We start from the raw sequence: 19,161 nt of genomic DNA, 5'->3' as shown, positions 1-19,161 counted from the left end.
ATGACCAATAAGCTCATGTCAAGATGCTCAATATCACTAATCATTAAGGAACTACAAATCAAAACCAGAATGAAACACCAATGCACACCCATTAGGATGGCTATTATTTAAAAACAAAACAAAAAAATAAAATAAAAATAAAACAAACACACACACAAATACACACACACAATAACAAGTGTTAGCAAGGATGTGGAAAAATTGGAACACTTGTGCATCGCTGGTGGGAAAGTAAAATGTAGGTAGCTACTGTGGAAAACAGTACGGCGGTTCTTCAAAAAATTACCACATGATCCAGCAATTCCACTTTGGGGCATACAATTCCCCCAAAAAACTGAAAGCAGGGATTCAAACAGATATTCATACATCCATGCTCATAGCAACATACTCACAATAGCCAAGAGATGGAAGCAACCCAAGTAACCACTGACAGATGAATGGGCAAACAAAACGTGGCATATACATACAACAGAATACTATTTAGCCTTAAAAAGGAAGGAAATTCTGACACTTGCTACAACATGGATGAACCCTGAAGAAACAATGGTTAAGTGAAATAAGTCAGTCAAAAAAGGACGAATGCTGTATGATCCCACTTTCATGAGGTCCCTAGCGTAGTTAAATTCGTGGAGACAGAAACTAGAATGGTGGGTGCCAGCAGAACTGGAAGAAAGGACTAGAAAGTTAGTGTTTAATGGATATAAGAGTCTAGTTGGAAAAGATGAAAATGTTCTAAAGATGGATAGTGGTGATGGTTGCACAACATCATGAATGTATTTAAAGCCACTGAACTGTAGACTTAGATACAGTTAAAATGATAAATTTTATGCTATGGATATTTAACCACAATAAAAAATTATTTTAATAAAAAAGTAAACAATTAGGAACCATAAACACCAAAAAACAAAACAAACACACAACAAAGATCTAGGGAAAGAAGAGAGTGTGCTTGAAATCTTTAATTTGATATTTATAAAAAAAAAAAAGGTGAGACTGTTATCTAAGATAACCATGTATACAGCCCCACTAAAGGGGGGGGGGAAGGTGAACGTCTCCTGCCTCATTCCAGTCTCAGCATCTCTTCTGATGCTCACTTTATTTCTTAACACTTTTTTTTTCAGTATAACATAATCTCAAATCATATTGTATCTTTACTCCTTATTAGAAAAATCCCTTTGTTGCAGTAGCTCACATGGAATGCCCCCCTCCAAGTAACTATTAGTATTTACTTCGTTAATATTACATATAGTTTTATGTAGACTGACATTCTTTATTCTCAAAAAAATTCTCAGTGATATCTTTGAAATCAGTTAATTAAACCTTCAAAATTCCTTCCCCTAAACCACAAAGAAGATATAATTTAAACTATGTGTTATTTCAATGCAGAAAAATTAGAAGAACATACTACATTCCACAAGTTTAACATATTCATTCTGCACAGAAAAATAAATGAAACAGATCAACTCCAAACTTAACTTTCACTTAATCCAGTAATAGAGAGAACATACTGAAAATTATAATTTTATATTTTAAAGCCCTCAGAGAGCTTTATAGTTACATGTATTTACATGCAGACAGTTTAAAGATGAGTAAGATATGAAGCTCTCCAATCAACCTGGAGTCTGATCCTAAGGAGGGAAAAAAAAAGATTTGGGACTAAAACAAAATTTGGACTGAGAAAATTAAAACTAAAATGTCCTTTCCCCTGCTTATAAGAGAGCATAAAATATTATGAAGTAGAATTAGTTTTTCATTTTCAATAAATTATTTATGATAATAATAGGAGTAAAAAACTAGGGCTTATTTGTAGATAACCAACTGCTGGTGAACACATAGTGACATTCTAATTCAACTCATTTTTTTTTTTAATCAGTAAATAGCTGCCCTCAACTGGATAGTACAGAGCATTGCAACTCTTGCAAACCAAACACTAAATCTGATTATGTGTCTACCACACTGTATTCTATAAAAAAGAGACATTACTAGTGACTGAGCAAAGTGACTACTAATTTCCAAAAGTTTGTACTACCCAGTTTCATCATTTTGGAGGATTTAAGTTAACAGTACTTCTAAAGCAATGTTCTCAATCAGCATGAAAACAATCAAAACACCAAATTTCAAATACAAAAGAGAACCCCAGTCAATGAGGGAAATCATAGACAATGCATAGAAGAACCCTAATTGTTAACTTTAAAATGCACCTAGTTCCATGTGCTCAAGAAAAAATAAAGTCTTAGACTCAATCATATTTTTTTAAAGATTTTTTATTTATTTATTTGAGAGAGAGAGAGAGAGAGAGAAACAGCATGAGAGGGGATAGGGTCAGAGGGAAAAGCAGACCCCCCGCCGAGCGGGGAGCCCGATGCGGGACTCGACCCCGGGACTCCAGGATCATGACCTGAGCCGAAGGCAGTCGCTTAACCGACTGAGCCACCCAGACGCCCCAGACTCAATCATATTTTTAAAAACAGTTAAGATACTCTTAATTATTAACCCCCTTTCCCAAGCTGCAACTCTGTAAAACAGACAAGATCCTTTTAAGACGACACCAACAAATATTAATGCAGTGTAATTTAAGTAGGTAGGAGCATCAATGCTAGAACCAAACTGCCTTAGTCCAAAGCCTGGTTCTACTACTTATTTGTAGTATGACCTAAATTAATGCCTCTATGCCTCAGTTTCATCTATACAAAACCTTCTCACAGGGTTTTTATGAGTATTAAATTAGTTAATACAAGTGAAGCACACAGAATAATGCTTCACATCTAGTAAGTGTTCAAAAGTCTTAGCTGCCCTTACTACGACCACCACCACCACCACCACCACCACCACAACTACTGTTGCTGCTGCTGTTACATTAGGATCAAAAATCACATACAGCTCTGTGAGATACATGAATTTTAAAAGTCACTGGGAAAGCGAGCAGAGATTCTAAAATCCATCTGTAATAACTTTAAAATATTTTAAGATACAATCATCTATAAGTTTTATAAAGGCTCCCATAATTCTGTCAAAATTTTACCTAAAAATTAATTAGTAATATCTTAACTGTAGTGTCTTTTAAGATTCCAGATGTCATTGACTATCCATCCAACAATTCAACATTAGGAAACTTGTGGTAAAGAGAAGATCTCTATAAGGTTATTTTGCCCACTAACCACTTTCTGATTTTCTTTCTTCTAAAAGTTTGTACTAGTCAAAGATGATTATAGATAATCATCTATAGATAATCATCTAATAGATAAATGCTAATGCACCAAAATATCTCCAATTTGGTATTTCTAAAACATATTATAGTCCCATACATTCCAATTCTCTTATGATGACAAAAAGATTTACAGCTGTATATTCTGGATTTCTACCTTTTCTTTCATTCATTATTATACAGAAAGCTAGAATTTAACTGCTCTCAGCCAAAGGCCACAGCATATAAGTAGCATAAAGATTTTCCATTTTCATAAACCTACTCTTGATTCCTTCGAAATAACTCACTTGGAAGATAAGTTTACCTACAAGTATGAATGATTTTATAGATTTTATGATTTATAGATTTTAAAGTACTGTAAGCTTTCAAAGTCTCATAGCAAACACTTCTGACAGGGAGAATATCAGCCTATGTCATTATTATTCATTATGTCATTATTATTCACTACTTCTATGAATTTAAGCAAACAAGTGACTTGACTTTTCTTCGGTAGTAACAAAAAAAATTCCAGATGCTTAAAATTATACCACTACTAAAGTGAAATAAATCAGAATCAATATCCTTTTGAGACAAGAATTCGATATTATAAAGTATATTTTTATTCAGGGATGCATAATAAAAATAGAAGAGACAGGGAAGGATTCCCCCCCTATAGGTTTCAGAGCCGGCTTGGCCACATCTGATTTCTCTTTTCATCTCTAGAACTGGGAGAGAATACATTTCTATTGTTCTAAGCCACCCAGTCTGTGGTCTTTTGCTGCAGGAGCCCTAGCAAACCACAGCTGACCCTTAAATAATGTGGGGGTTAGGAGTGCCGATGCCCTTCCCTTGCAGTTGAAAATCCATGTATAACTTTTGACTCCCCCAAATCCTAACTACTGCTAGCCCACTCTTAACTGGAAGCCTTACTGAGAACATCAGCAGTCGATTAACACATATTTTGCATGTTATATGTATTATCTACTGCATTCATACAATAAAATAAGCTCAAGAAAAGAAAAAAAATAGATTATTCTCTGTTTCTCATTCTTTTCCATCTTTCCTAACACCTTAGATACCAGAGTATTAAAGATCTTCCTAGTCTAAGCAATCCATGTACAAAGATAGAGCAATTTAAACAGAGGAAAAGAATGATAAACCAAGAAATTAAGTTGCTTGGCTTAATGATAAATGAATGGTCAAGCCTGTATTATTTAAAACTGTAAAAAAAAAAAAAAATTCCAAACAAGATTGTTACTTCAACTGTAGAAACAAAAATACCATCAGACTTAGTAAGAAAGAAAAATATAAATATACAGCATTGCTTTTAAAATGTTATTATTCATAAAAGGTGTAGATCAAATGAATAGAAACATTTTATTAAAAACATTCAAAATGATTAAAAATGATTCTTTAAAAAGTTCTAAAAGATATTTACTTTGGGGGGGTAGGGGCACAGGGAAAAGGAGAGAATCTTAAGCAGGCTTCACGCTGGGCTGACCTCACAACCCTGAAACCACCACCTGACCCAAAATCAAGTCGGACGTTTAACTAACTGAGCCACCCAGACACCCCTCTAAAAGACATTTAAATACTCAAAGTGTTCACTAAGAAAGATTACAGCTTCCAACTATAATGTACATGAGGTATTATATTCATATATACATTTAACAAGTCACAACATATTACTGTACAGTAAGTAGTCCCTTCTTTATCCACCATTTCAGTTAAGCATGGTCAACTGATGAAGCAGATGACCCTGACGTATCGCCAGGTCAATAGTACCTAATGCTCCATCACAGTGCCTACGTCATTCACCTCACTTCATCTCATTGTGCAGGCTTTTTTATCTTCGCACATCATCACAAGAAGGGTGAGTAAAGTACAATAAGATATTTTGAGACACCATATTCACATAACTTTGATTACGGTATACTGTTATAATTGTTCTATTTTATTATTATTGTTGGTAATCTCTTACTGCGCCTAATTTATGAATTAAACTTTATCAAAGGATGTATATATAGGGAAAAAACATACTATTTATAGGGTTCAGTACTCTCCAGGGTGTCAGGCATCCATGCGGGGTCTTGGATCGGAACGTATCTCCTCCATGGATAAAGGGAGACTGCTAATTTTTTTATCTGGGCACCAGGGGCAGCCCTTTAGTACTTAAGAGAAATTAGCTTGGGTTCTGAAATAGCACATACAGTTTATACAAGTGTTATAAAATGTGACCTGGTGATCGGACATTTGCAAAATAAAAGCATTATGTATAAATGTCAATGTATATATTTTTACACTGTCAAAGTAAAAATGCTACAATAGCAGGTTACATAAAGTGATGTAACTGCTTTGATTTATATAGCCATGGTCTAACTGCTGGACATTTAGGTTGTTTCTGAATTCTACTTCCAGTTATTTCTAAATAATTGGCTAAAAATAAAGTTATAAAAACTGAGATACAGAAAAACCAACCAAACAAGTCCTTCAAAATGATGACAAAACTACCCCATGGTACACTAGAAATTTCATGACCCAAAAATCCCAATTATTAATTAACTTATTTACAACTAAATTTATTTACAACTAAATTAGTCTTGACTAAACTGTGGCCTCAATCCACTCTCAGCAAATTACCTGGAGTTCGTACTCCAGGTGAATTTATCAGCATACGTAAAATACTGGGTGAATTTTAAGTTCTAGTTTCAGCTCCACCGCTAACCAGTGTCCCTAAATAAGTCTCTTGTCTCAGATTTCAGATTTCTAGAATGAGGAGACTGGACTAGATAGATGACTGAGAATGAAGTCCCTTGCAGCTTTAAGAGTATATTCCAGTTCCAATAGTACCAAGTATAGAGCCTTCTTGCAATAGTGTTGGACTGTCAATTTGGTGAGGCTTCCTTTATTATACTTTGGTGAATAGTATTAATTACAGTTTTATAAAATATATCTTAAAAAAATTCGCTACTTTAATTCATTTGTGTATACCTTCTAAAAATAGACATGTATCCCTTTGCTGTAAATATATATTAGTGTTATATAACAATAAGAAAATCCTTTCATTGGAAAAAAGTTTCAGGCAAAAATTATTTTTTTAAATGATTCAAGAAGAAATTCAAGAAAAATAATCTCGGGATTTTTCTGATTCCATATTATGCCATAATAATTTGTATATATTTTTTCTTTCCTACTTACCATCGTGGCCTAAACAGTGACATCAGAATATATTTGATTTTTTTTTTAATGAGTAAACTTTGGATTTTACTCCCATATTTGTGTCTTAGAACTCTGTTATATTAAAATGATACTTCTCATTCTTTCATTAAATATTTAAAGAAATATTTGAGATAAAACAAAAATCCAACTACTGGATTGAATTTTTTAAGTATTTCAGAAATGCCCAGTATGAAGTCCTTAATGACTTTAACATACCTTGCCTCATGATTAAGTTTAACTCTTACAGTCTGTGTTGAGTTAACCCCAGCTGTTAAACTGGTCTTACACAGCTGCTCACCAAGAATTTAGTTGGTGATTATTATAGTTATACCTTGAAGTCAACTATGACAAAAATTACCCAGTAATTACAGGTATTTCAGTCATGCAAAAGCCTATGTGATGAAAGAGTAAGGATTTAAAGCAACTTAATTTTCCACAATCCTCAAAATAAAATTAGGTGTAAGAAAGACAAAAACTTGCTTTATATTAGTTTTTTAAGGTCCATCATTTAAGTTACTTTTATAAACAAGCTTAAGCATTAAAGGCTCATTAACCTTTCAGTTAAAGTCAGTATTACTTATCGATCATTTATTTCTCCTATAAAAATTCTAAATGTGAGCTAAGGAGTTACAAATAAGGACATAATACTAAAAAGTCTTCTAATAATAATGATGATAATAATAATGTCATGCACATGGTTTTTCAATACAGTTTAAAAAAAATTAAACTGAGTTACAATGCAGGAAGTTCACCAAATTGATGGTTTAACACATTATAGGAACTTATCCTATGAAAAATAAAAAGCTGAACCTATGGAAATGTAAGACATTTGACAATGTTGACAAAAAGTAAAATGGGGGAAGATACTTATGTTTACTACACTGTTGAGTTTTGACACAATTATAAATAAAAAACAATTATTTTGAGTGAAATGAACATCGTTCCACAACTTCACTTATATAATTCTCAGTAACATGCTATGAGAACATGTGAGATTTATCAATATTCACTGAATATTGATAAATTATTCACTGATACTCATTTATCAATATTTACTTCAGCATCAAATTTAAGCAGGGAATTATTCATTAAGCAGAGCAAATACTTTTAGAATTAAAGCTCTAGAAAAGGCATATAGGGTTTCATTCTTGCATGGGCTGACAGTTGATACCCCTGGCCTTTTACATGATCAAAATTACACATTCAAAAAAATACACTAGTAAACATCAACATTAATTTTATAGCTGAAGTTTAAATTAAACTGATAGTTCAAGTTTTCATCCTTCCCAGTAAACAAGAAACTAACTGGTTATTAAGAAAGATTAAAAATAAAACTCATTACCTGAATTCTTGAGTATGTCTGAAACAGAAAGATCTCAGGATGGAAGCAGGAAGTCCAGGGATGCTAGGAGACTAACTATCAGAGACCAGTAGGAGATGTAAAAGAAGTTTGCAGCTCTAGGACTTAGAAAAACCGATGCATTACTTCAGATTGGTACAGTGATATGGCAGAAGGATTAAACACTGACACAGTTACTAGTAGATCATGTTTTATTTTACTGAAATATCATGAAAAGACTGGAGGTATCATTATCCTACATTTTACAGACAAGGAAATTGAGGTTCCAAAGGGTTTTAAAAATTGCTCCAGGCAACAGAGCTGTGAGGTAGTAAAGTTGAGATTTTTACCCTAGGATGTCTAATTCCTAAATTCATGCTTTGTATTAGAACATATATTCTATTCTATAAGTTAAGCCTAACTTAGCTGTGTTACTTTCTAATCTAGTTGTTTGGAGATTTACTTTTTATTATATATGTTTCAAGTATGTAAGTTTGCCAGATAACTGAGTTCTAGATAACAGAAATACAGTATTCTGTAAGACCCGTATATTATATATGGAATCGATTTTAATGAGCCTGAATTTTATGAAGTCCAAGTAAAAAGAAAAAAAGGAAGAGTTGTAAGAGCAAAGACATCATGACCTTCTGTGTTTTTCAAAAATGGTCACAGCACTATCCCCCATCTTATATGCTCTTCTTACAATGTACTCTGATACTCCTTCCATTGACAAGTGGAATCCGTTTCAAACAAAAAAGAATGTGTAAGTTATATTATGTGACTTCCTAGGATAGGTCATAAAAAGGAGATTCAGCTTTTACCTTACTTACGGAAATACTGACGTGGTAGCCCTGTTTTAAGTAGTCTGATTGGCCTGAGGCCATCATGCTGTGAAGAAACTCAAACTAGCCCAGGTAAAAAGACCATGTATGTAGAAATCCTGAGACTACATGAAGAGAAAAAGATTCTTGGCCAGCCCCCAGCTGTCCTAAAGCCCTGCTATTTCTATTGCCACCATCTGACTGAAACCCTGAATTAGCAATGCCCTAGTGAGCCCCTAAATTCATAACCTACAATAACAATGAAAAATAATAAAATACTTATTTGTTATAATCTATAAAGCTTTGCAGTGACTGGTTAGATAACTGAAACATCTTGAAACATCTTACAAGACAAGGAGCTCTAAGAACACTGGTTTACTTCTGTGATATGATAAATGGTCATCCTAAGGAGAGCATAAACTTCAAAACTTAGTAAGAATGGAAAAGATAACAGGAGATCCAGTATGAAAATTTGGGTTTTTGGGGTGGCAAAAGTTTTGGAGACAAATTCTCACCTTGAGGATATCCATTTGAAATGAGATGTTAAGTCTCTGGCTGTTTAAATAATAAACTTGATGAACTGTTACATATGATGCTGATGTGAATTTATATCTAAACTAGTTTGATATGCGACTAATAAAGGAAAACTCAACTTATTTTTGGATTTCCTATAATCATGCTTGTCTTTCCAAGCAAACTCAAATGACTAGAGAAGGAGGCAGGGATAATGAAGGTAACAGGTCAGGTTTAAGATCTGGAAAGCCCATTTAAAAGGTACAAAAGATTGTTATTTTGTAAGCACATGAGACAAGTAAAGCCAGATACTACACATTTGCCAAAGAAAAAAGTCAATATTTTTATGGGAACTCTCCAGATTTTTAAATACTGGCAACAAACTCAACTGTGTTACAAAAATACCATATAAGATACCAGTCTGCAATCTCTGTTATGGAGTGAAAAAGCACAAAAATTAAATATAAGATTACTGATATCTAAATGATATACAATAATGACTCTCTCTTAAAATTTTAATCTTCTTTTCTATACCAGTTAATAAAGTGAAAGAGTAATAAGAAATAAACCTGAGAACTGAAACTGTTAAGTGATAAACATTACAGATGTACCTCAGCATATTTAAATTTTTCACTCATTAGACCCTAAGACAGATGGCAGCTATAAAGTACAAAGAATTCATTCTTGAAAACTAAATTTATAATGTAGACATATAGTAGCTAAGCAAATGAATAACTCTTGGCACTTACTTCCCAAATTCCCAAGTACTTCCTTCGTACTTCATTCCTCATTTGCATCTTATTTCCATAACCACAAATTTCCAATTAAGACCAACCAAAACCAGAAAATTAAAGCATTTTCACTTTGGAAGTAAAGCAGCCTCTAAAAGCAATAGTTATTTCTAAAGCAGAGAAGCTACTTTTAATAAGAGCATCAGCAAAGACCAAATGAACAGAAGGACATGGTACATTTAACCTAAGTAAATCTTTTTATGAAAAAAAACACACAAAAAAAATCCTACACATTATTTTTAGCGCTGGTGATCTATGAAAACAATTATCATTCTTCTATTTACATTTTACATAATTAGAAGTTAAAGTTTACATGCAAGATGCTACCCTGACAACGATTCTTACTACTAGGAGGAATCAAGTTAGCATTCTGTATCAGATACAGCTAGTAGCGAAGCCAACATTTTACAAAATGTGTTCCCTAAAATGCATCCTAAATAGAGATAATTTCAACCTGACTCTTCTTCCATTCATAATGACTGCTTCCATTTGTTTATAATCATCTCTTAACTGTGAGAAATTTAAGTATTCCTGTAGTATTAAGCAGTAATTCTAGGATTGCTATAGAAGCACTAAAGAGAATCTTCCCTTGTATTTATTCTAGTTCCAGCTATTCAGTCCAAGAGCACCCATGTATTATTATAGAACTAGCATTTCCCTCTCTCCTGAACATTTTCAGATGAGGCCCCAACACTACCAAAATTTACTTTAGGTTCTTTTTCAAATTCCTTCTAGGTTTAGCATTAATAACAATTCGAAGGAAAAAAACAACTGTCAGAATGCGAAAGCACTGCATGGTTAGCAGTGGCAAAATTTACGCTATCAAACAGCTGAACTCTATGGTAAAAGTCACAGTGTTTTAGACAAAAATCAGTGGAATAGTTTCAACCTAAGAGAGTAGGTACCTCTGGATCTAAAGATATTTTTGCACAGCACATTATGTATCCTGGAATAGTTAGTTAAGCTAGTTTTAGTATAATCTTATAACATCTCGATAATAAATCTTAGAAAAAAATAACAAATTTTATTAAGGACTATCAGTCACTTTTCTAAGTACTTTACAGATATTCTCATTGAATCCTCTCAGTAACACTTTTTATTGATGATACTAATACCATCCTTAACATCAAGACATGTTAACAGTTTGCCCAAGGTCAAATTGCCATGAAGTAACAGAGCTAATATTTGAAAACTTCAGTCTGACTACAGAGATCATAGTCTCTACTTACTGCTATTCATAAGTATTTGCATTTGTTACAGATATGTTACTGAGGGCACAGTCTATTCAGTCACTCGTGAAGCCCCATGTGAGAAATTCCCTTTATTTAATATTAGGAAAAGGGTGTGTCTCCGTGTGTGTGTGTGTGTGTGTGTATGTCTGTCTGTCTGACATGTTTTCTCTTCCTGAGGACTCAGAATATTCTCCTCTTAATTTTACCACAAGGAAACAGAGAGACAAAGTAATTGGCCAATGATTTGCAAACTTTAATCTACATTAGAATCATGTGGGATTTTATTAAAAATGCCCATTCCAACCCTAGTGATTTGGTTAAGTAGTTCTGAAAAGTAACCCAGCAACTTACATTGTTAATAAGCACTCCAGATGTTTCTGACACATCTAGTCTAGGGTCACACTTTGAAGAATACTGGTATAGTCCCCTATGAGTGGTCAACCTGCATCCTATCAACAGCTTACTCCATCTCATCATAATTCATTCCTATCTTTTCTCCTGGCTTTGTCTTCATAGTCTACTCCAGTATTTTCCCTGGTACTGATTTTCATGTACATTTGATCATTTTATTCTATGTGTTTCTCCTATATATAGGCCACCTCAAATTCCTTGTGGAAGTTAGGATACACATTTCTTTGAAATGAGGCCAATTCATTTGGCAGTTTAACACCTAAAACCAGTATATTAAATTCATAAAGAAAAAAGTCCTTTGGTCACTAATTAAGGCATTAATGTACGATGTAAATGCTACACTTTTACTCCAAACAACTCCATGCCCTTAATGGATCTGCACTGGATGCAAACCATTTTAATTATGCAATGAGTGATGAACAGCACACTCTTCTTCTTTATATCATGTCTAATGAAAATGGCTGGTTCATACGTCAAACCAGCCTACAGAAATGCTTCTGAAAAACTTGGACACCAACATACAAAAAATTGAAAAATTCCAGAATTCCAGGGACTTTTCAGAAATTGGAAAACATGGCAGTATCAAGATTGCAATTTCCAAAGTAACCCCCTTTAGAGATGCTCTGGATCCCTGGGTCTTATGTTTAGTCAATTAAGTTGATTTAAATTACTTTTCTGACTCTTATTATCTCTCAAATTTGTGTCTCCTATAAACTATGATATGGGGAAGTGAGCTTAAGAAAGTTTTCTGGTTGAAAATCATTTCAGTATGGTCAAGGAGTCACTGATGGAAACTAGTTTTAATACAGGTGAATGATATTCTAGAAGTGTTTCTAGTACTCATACTAACCTGATTTTCCCAAACCTTCTGACTTTTGAGGGAATCAAAGTGATCTTTTACCTTTGTAAAATACCACATACACTCAATTCTGTACTTGCCCCTCCTGCATTAACCTTTTAGAAATGAAATGCCCTTACAGTGGATGTAGGTATCTAGCATAGCAATGTTAAATGCAACAACTTCCTCCCTCCCACTCCCATAAAAGTTAGTATTAAATTTGGTACATCTTAGAAGGAAAATGGCAGTTCTTTTGGTGTAATCATAACTGCTAAACTGAACCAAATTTTAACTAGTAAGGCAATGTTTTCTCCAGATACATGTTAAAAAGACAATACTTTAATGTCTTCATCAATAGCATCTAATATTTCTCCTTCTCAAGGAAGAAGCAGTTCAGGTATCTCTCACCATAACCAGATACTGATTTCTTTTTTTACTTGTTTTACACTCTTGACCACATAACATTTGCCAAGTAGATTATGCTATGAATAGCTAATTTCATTACCTGAACAAAAAGATCAGAATTCAAGCTCAGTGTTTCATCACTAAACTCATGTTAATCTGTCAAAATACAGCAATAAATGTTTTGAGAAAACTAGATAGATACAAAAAACAGCAAACACAAAGAAAATATAATTTTATCACAGTTAAAGAATACCATTTACATAGCAATGATTTTCAACTGAAAAGAAGGTCATCACTATTCAACAGGACTACCTCTTCAGTACAAGTTAGAACCACAGTTCTATCACTTCATTATCGTACTAATTTGAGGCAATGATTTAAGATATTACAATTAGCAAATCTAAGGAAGAAAGACTCAAAAGATAAGGTTCTTTTGAGTCTTTAAATGCAGTATTGGCCTGTCACATGATCCTCTTACAGGCTCTCCTCTGTATAAACAATGTTCCCCTGAGTTCAACCTAATCTTTCTTCACAAAAAGTAAAAATAGTAAAGAGAAAACGTCCTTATTTTCCTCCCTGAAACATAATGTAAAAATTATTAATGACAAGTACTCTCTAAAGTGTATCTAGGGGAGAAATAAAAATTTAACCAAGGTTCTACTTAAGACATTGATTCTTTATAAGGCATCAAAAATCAATATGTCAATTATACTTGAATAAAAAAAGAAAGACAAAAAAGATCAGTAGTAGTCTATAGGTTAAATGTAGCTCAAAGCCAGTTTTTTTTTTTTTTTTGGAGCCTGCACAATGTTTCTCCTTCTTTAACTGAATATTAACACTTTTGGGGGAAGATGCACATGCGCACATGCACACACACACACACACATACACATACATCCTGCAGTTCATAAGAGCCTAAGCAATCCTACCGGCTCAATTTTGACTTTCTTCATGCTCATTCACCCTATCTATCTGGACCCTGTAGACTACAGTTTTCATTTCCTCGCTCTAAGCAACCAAAAGAAATTGAGGAAGAACAATCATCTGTTCAAATATTCTTTTAGTTCAGGATGCTGAGGTGGTTACACCATGCAAAATTACCTTCAATGCTCACACAAGAGGAAATTTGGACAAGACAGCTTGGAGGGATCATTCTTTCCTCACATATATGCTGAGGAAGCCCAGAGCAGTTAATTAACAATGACAAGACTTTTGGTTTTTACTGTATTTATATGCAGATACTTGAGAAATTTCCTAAACGCATTCTTATATTCTCAAAGCACAGTAAGTTTGTGCACATGTATACATTTATCCTAACGCTCACACTTTCTTCACTTTTTATTGCTATTGTTGTTTTACAATAGCAAAATAAAGAAAAATGTATCTTGTAAGTATGTATAGTAGTTGCTGGTTAAAAAAAAAAGAACAACTTTAGGTATCTCACATATCAATGCACATAACCATTCTAAATATTAGTTTCAAATTCTGAGCAAGAAACAGTATACCAGAACACAAAGTAGAAGAGAGACAAGCAATTACTAAATATATTTAAATATGTTAAAAGCAGCTCTATCAATAGCAATAAGGTACTATAAGGCCCTCTAGTGTTCAATGAAGAAACAGATGAATTCTTAATTAATTCTTACATGTATTTCATAGTAAAAAAATAATACTTTCTCTGATTTACTAAATATGCTAAACATACTCATGTATGACTTCTACAAAAACCTAAAAAAGTTGTATCTCTTGTGGCTTTACTTCTCTGTGCCTTCTTTTGAATTACTACCCACATTTAGAGTATTCACTGAAAGAATTCTGAAATGCTTTTGAATGTTTTCTCAAAAAAAAAAAAAAAATTCCAACACTAAGCAGAAAAAAATAAAACAAAAACCCTAGCATTTCTCAATTAAAACTAAACAGTATTGAATTTAAGGCAATTTTCAAAGAAACAAAAATAATAGTGTCATAACTATAAATTAGGTATTTAAAACACACCTAAATTTATATTCTCTAATCATAATTTCTTTTCCCTGTGTTCTACTTCCATAATTCATCCAACTTGGCTTTTCTCTTCATCATAATTTATAGATAAGAGATTCATTATAGCAACCAAAGCAAAGAAATAACGTGAAAACTCTGTTGCCCAGAAGAGATGTCAAAGATGGGACTGAATTTTAGGATAACAGTCAAAGTAAAAAGTAGACTTATAAGCAGAAAAGAATCTTGTTAATAAGATTCTTAAGATTGTAATCACTGATGAAAAGATTTTAAAATTGATATTACTGTCTAAATTAAAGTTGGTGAAACACTAATTTCAAAATGGACCCAAGTTTATTATAGATTTTTTTAATATTTTTTAAATTTATGTCATCTTATATATTGGAGTTTGGGGGAGGAATTGATGGGGGGAGACGACTGGTATACGAGCAAAATCTAAATTAAACTCCCTGCTCTGTCATTCACTTCATGTAACATTAAGCAAATAATATTTCCAAGTTAAAACTTCACAAAATATAGGAAGATATTGTGAAGTTCCTGTACTTGGCATCAAGATCAATCCTCTAACTGGCAAGGAAAAGTTAAGTTGCCGATGGCATGGAAACTCTGAAAATAACCCTCTAAAGTACCAATCAGCTACTGGTAAACCATTAAGAAACAATATAAACAAAGAAAATTTAAATAAATTTGCTCAATATAAACCTACACAGATATCTGCAATATATTCAAATAGTCACCTAGAAAGGCTCTATACTTATTTCTAAAAATTCTGCCACTATTAATGAGCACTGGGTGTTATATTCAATTGATGAATTACTAAATTCTACCTCTGAAACTATCACTATACTATATGTGAACTAACTTGAATTTAAATAAAATTTTGAAAGAAAAGAAATTCTGCCACTATTCAAAGTTATGACTCCTCATTTTCATTTTTTTTTTTTAAGATTTTATTTATTTATTTATTTGACAGAGAGACACAGTGAGAGAGGGAACACAAGTAGGGGGAGTGGGAGAGGGAAAAGCAGGCTTCCTGCTGAGCGGGGAGCCCGATGTGGAGCTCGATCCCAGGACCCTGGGATCATGACCTGAGCCGAAGGCAGATGCTTAACAACTGAACCACCCAGGTGCCCCCTCATTTTCATTTCTTTACAGCCTACAACACTGTCCAATTCCTACCTACCCCTTAGGTCTTAACCTAGCCTTCATTTCCTCACTGAAGATATCACTGATTTAATTATTTGGATGTAGATACAAAAGCAGTGAGAACTACAAACCTGGGAGGGACAATGAAAACGCTAGAAGAGAGAACCTTAAAACAAAATAATCTTGGTAAGGAGGAACCTCATAAAGAAGGAGCCAAAATGGAAACCGGGTGAGAATGGAGGTACAATGGAAAATAGCAAACTAGAAAATCTAAAAGGGACAAATTTAAAGTTTTATACTTAGGTTCGAAAACCTATAAATGTTCACCGTAAGTGGAACAGGATTAAACCAGACAGTGTTTGTAAAAATACAAAAAGATTTTGTTTTCTGAAAGTTCAATTCAATTTTTTAAGTATTTTCTATATGCAAAATACACGATCCTGTAAGACAGAAGACTAACTTAGAGAATCATGTCTATCAACAATCTAAATATATATAAATTTTAGAAAAAAAGCTGACTATAATTACAATATAAGTTAAAAACAAAGAGCTAACGGAGATACAGATTTTGCTCAGAGTTCTGTGAAATATTCTTAAAGCAGGTGAGCTTTGAAATGGATCTTCAAGAGGACAGAAATTTGCAAGAGGCTACAGGGTGAAAAAGACATTTAAAAGATGAGGAAAGGGGTGCCTGGGTGGCTCAGTAGGTTAAGCGACTGCCTTCAGTTCAGGTCATGATCTCAGGGTCCTGGGATCGAGTCCCGCATCGGGCTCCCTGCTCAACAGGGAGCCTGCTTCTCCCTCTCCCTCTGCTGCTCCCCGACTTGTGCTCTCTCGCTCTCTCTCTGTCAAATAAATAGGAATAAAATTTTTTAAAAAAAATTATTTAATTAAAAAAAATAAAAGATGAGGAAAATAAGAGACTCTTAATCACAGGAAAAAATTGAGGGTTGCTGGAGAGGAGGGGGGTAGGGGGAATGGGGTAACTGGGTGATGGACATTAAGGAGGGCGCATGATGTAATGACCACTGGATATAAGACTGATGAATCACAGAACTCTACCTCTGAAACTAATACTACACTATATGTTAATTAACTGAATTTAAATAAAAATAAAAAATGAAGTAAAAGCTTAAGCAAAGGTATCAAAGTAACCTAAATTCCTCTATGCTCAGAAATATCAAATAAACCTCTGTTGCTGAGGTAGAGTAAGGTCAAAACAAGATGAAGGAAATAAAGTTTTTGAATTTTGTATATATTATACATATAATAATTATCTTTAAAAGAATAAAAGAAGGGCTCTCACCAAACTAGGAATTGAGGGAAAATTCCCCGACTTGACAAACATCTACAAAAACCCGACAGCTAATACCACACTTAATGGTAAGAAACTTTCCTACTAAGATTAGGAACAAGGCAAAGTTGTTCTTTCTCACTACTACTTTTCAACATCATACTGGAAGTCCTAGTTACTGCAGTAAAACAAGAAAAGGAAATAAAGCGTATGCAAATTGTGAGGGAAGAAATAAAACTGCTTTTATTCATATATAACATGATCATCTATGTTGAAAATCAGAAAGAATCAAGAAAGAAACTCTTCGAACTAATAAGCAATTACAACAAGGATGTAGGATACAAAGTTAATTTACAAAACTCAATCACTTTCCTACATACCAGCAATGAACCAGCAAATTTGAAATAAAAAATACTTTACCTTTTACCTTAGAACCGCCCAAAATGAAATACTTTTAAACAAAATATGTACAAGATCTGTATGAGGGAAACTACAAAATTCTAATAAAAGATATCAAAGAAGAGCCAACTACATAAAGAGACAGTCCATGTTCCTGGATAGGAAGACTTAATATTGTCCAGATGTCAGTTCTTCCCAAACTGATCTATCGATTCAATACAATCCCAATCAAAATCCCAGCAAGTTATTTTGTGGATATTGACAAGCTGATTCTAAAATTTATATGGAGAGGCAAAAGACCCAAAGGGCCAACTCAATAAAAGAAGAACAAAGTAAGAAGATTGGTAACACCCAACTTCAAGATTACCAAAAAGCTACAGTAATCAAGACAGTGTGGTACTGGTAAGAAAACAAAGGAACGAAATACCCTCGTTTTCCTTTCCAAACTTGCTTTCTTAAGGATTGCTGCAAGATAAGTAGGTCTTGACACTTGCAATAATGAACTTAACCCACTTAGTTTCACCTCTTATCATGTTGGAAGGAATCCCTCACTGATCACAAGGACAAAGACGCATGTCTTGACTGGAAAAAAAAGAAACCCTAACAGTAAATGAGTAAGAAAAAATATACAAAGAACAACACACTGGATAAATCTCCACCTTGATTATCGTCATGTCACCTAACATGGAGATAATAAGGACAATAAAAATGATCATATATGTTTGCATAGCTTTTTAAAATCTGTAAAGCATATCACTTTTATCACCTCATTTAAACTTCCATACAACACTATGCCATAAAGACAGCTATCTATTCCTGTTTAATGATGAAGAAACTGAGGCTCAAGGAGGTTAGTGGATGAGTCCAAGGACTATGCCTAGTGAGAGAAGAGCAGAGAGACAGTTTTTCTTACCTCCTGTTCTTTTCAGCACACAACTCTGCTTAATATTACCTACTCAAACTATACACTAGGGTTGTGATTCAACAGAGAAGAGCTATCCAAAGATGACTTCCACAAGTCACCCAGGAAAAATGTTGTGAATACAAGAAACAAACAAACAAAAAAAGAACATAATAGAGAGCCCAGAAAGAGACATACATAAATATACTCAATCTTTGACACAGAAGCAAAGGCAATACAATGGGGCAAAGATTATCTGTTCAACAAATGGTGTCGTAACAACTGGACATACACATGCAAAAATTAACTGAAAATGGATCATAGACCTAAAGGTAAAACACAAACTAGAAAACTCCTAGAAGATAACATAGAAGAAAATGGAGATGGGGCCTTGGTGGGTATGGAGAGGACTTGTTAGATACACCACCGAATAAATGCACAATCTATGAAAGAAATCATTGATAACCTGGATTTCATTAAAGTTAAAAACTTCTGTTCTGTGAAAGATAATGTCAAGAAGACAAACCACTGACTGGGAGAAAATACTTGGAAGAAACAATATGATAGAGGCCTGTTAACCAAAATATATGAAGAACTCTTAAAACTCAAAAATAAATAAATGGACAGCCCAATTAAAAGATGGGCAAAAAAGATCTAAACAGAACCTCAA

The 19,161-nt window shown here is 33.6% G+C and overlaps 1 protein-coding gene across 9 annotated transcripts in view; it reads right to left on the bottom strand.

Annotated features, from left to right (window-relative positions):
- The window catches only part of FBXW7 (F-box and WD repeat domain containing 7), a 220,775-nt gene that overhangs the window by 65,006 nt on the left and 136,608 nt on the right, over positions 1 to 19,161 (bottom strand). The window lies entirely within an intron of this gene.

The sequence above is a fragment of the Mirounga leonina genome, unplaced genomic scaffold, assembly GCF_011800145.1.
Source record: "Mirounga leonina isolate KUSES-001 unplaced genomic scaffold, KU_Mleo_1.0 Mir_176, whole genome shotgun sequence".
Lineage (NCBI taxonomy): Eukaryota > Metazoa > Chordata > Mammalia > Carnivora > Phocidae > Mirounga > Mirounga leonina.
This window is presented reverse-complemented; position numbering and strand designations above follow the sequence as displayed.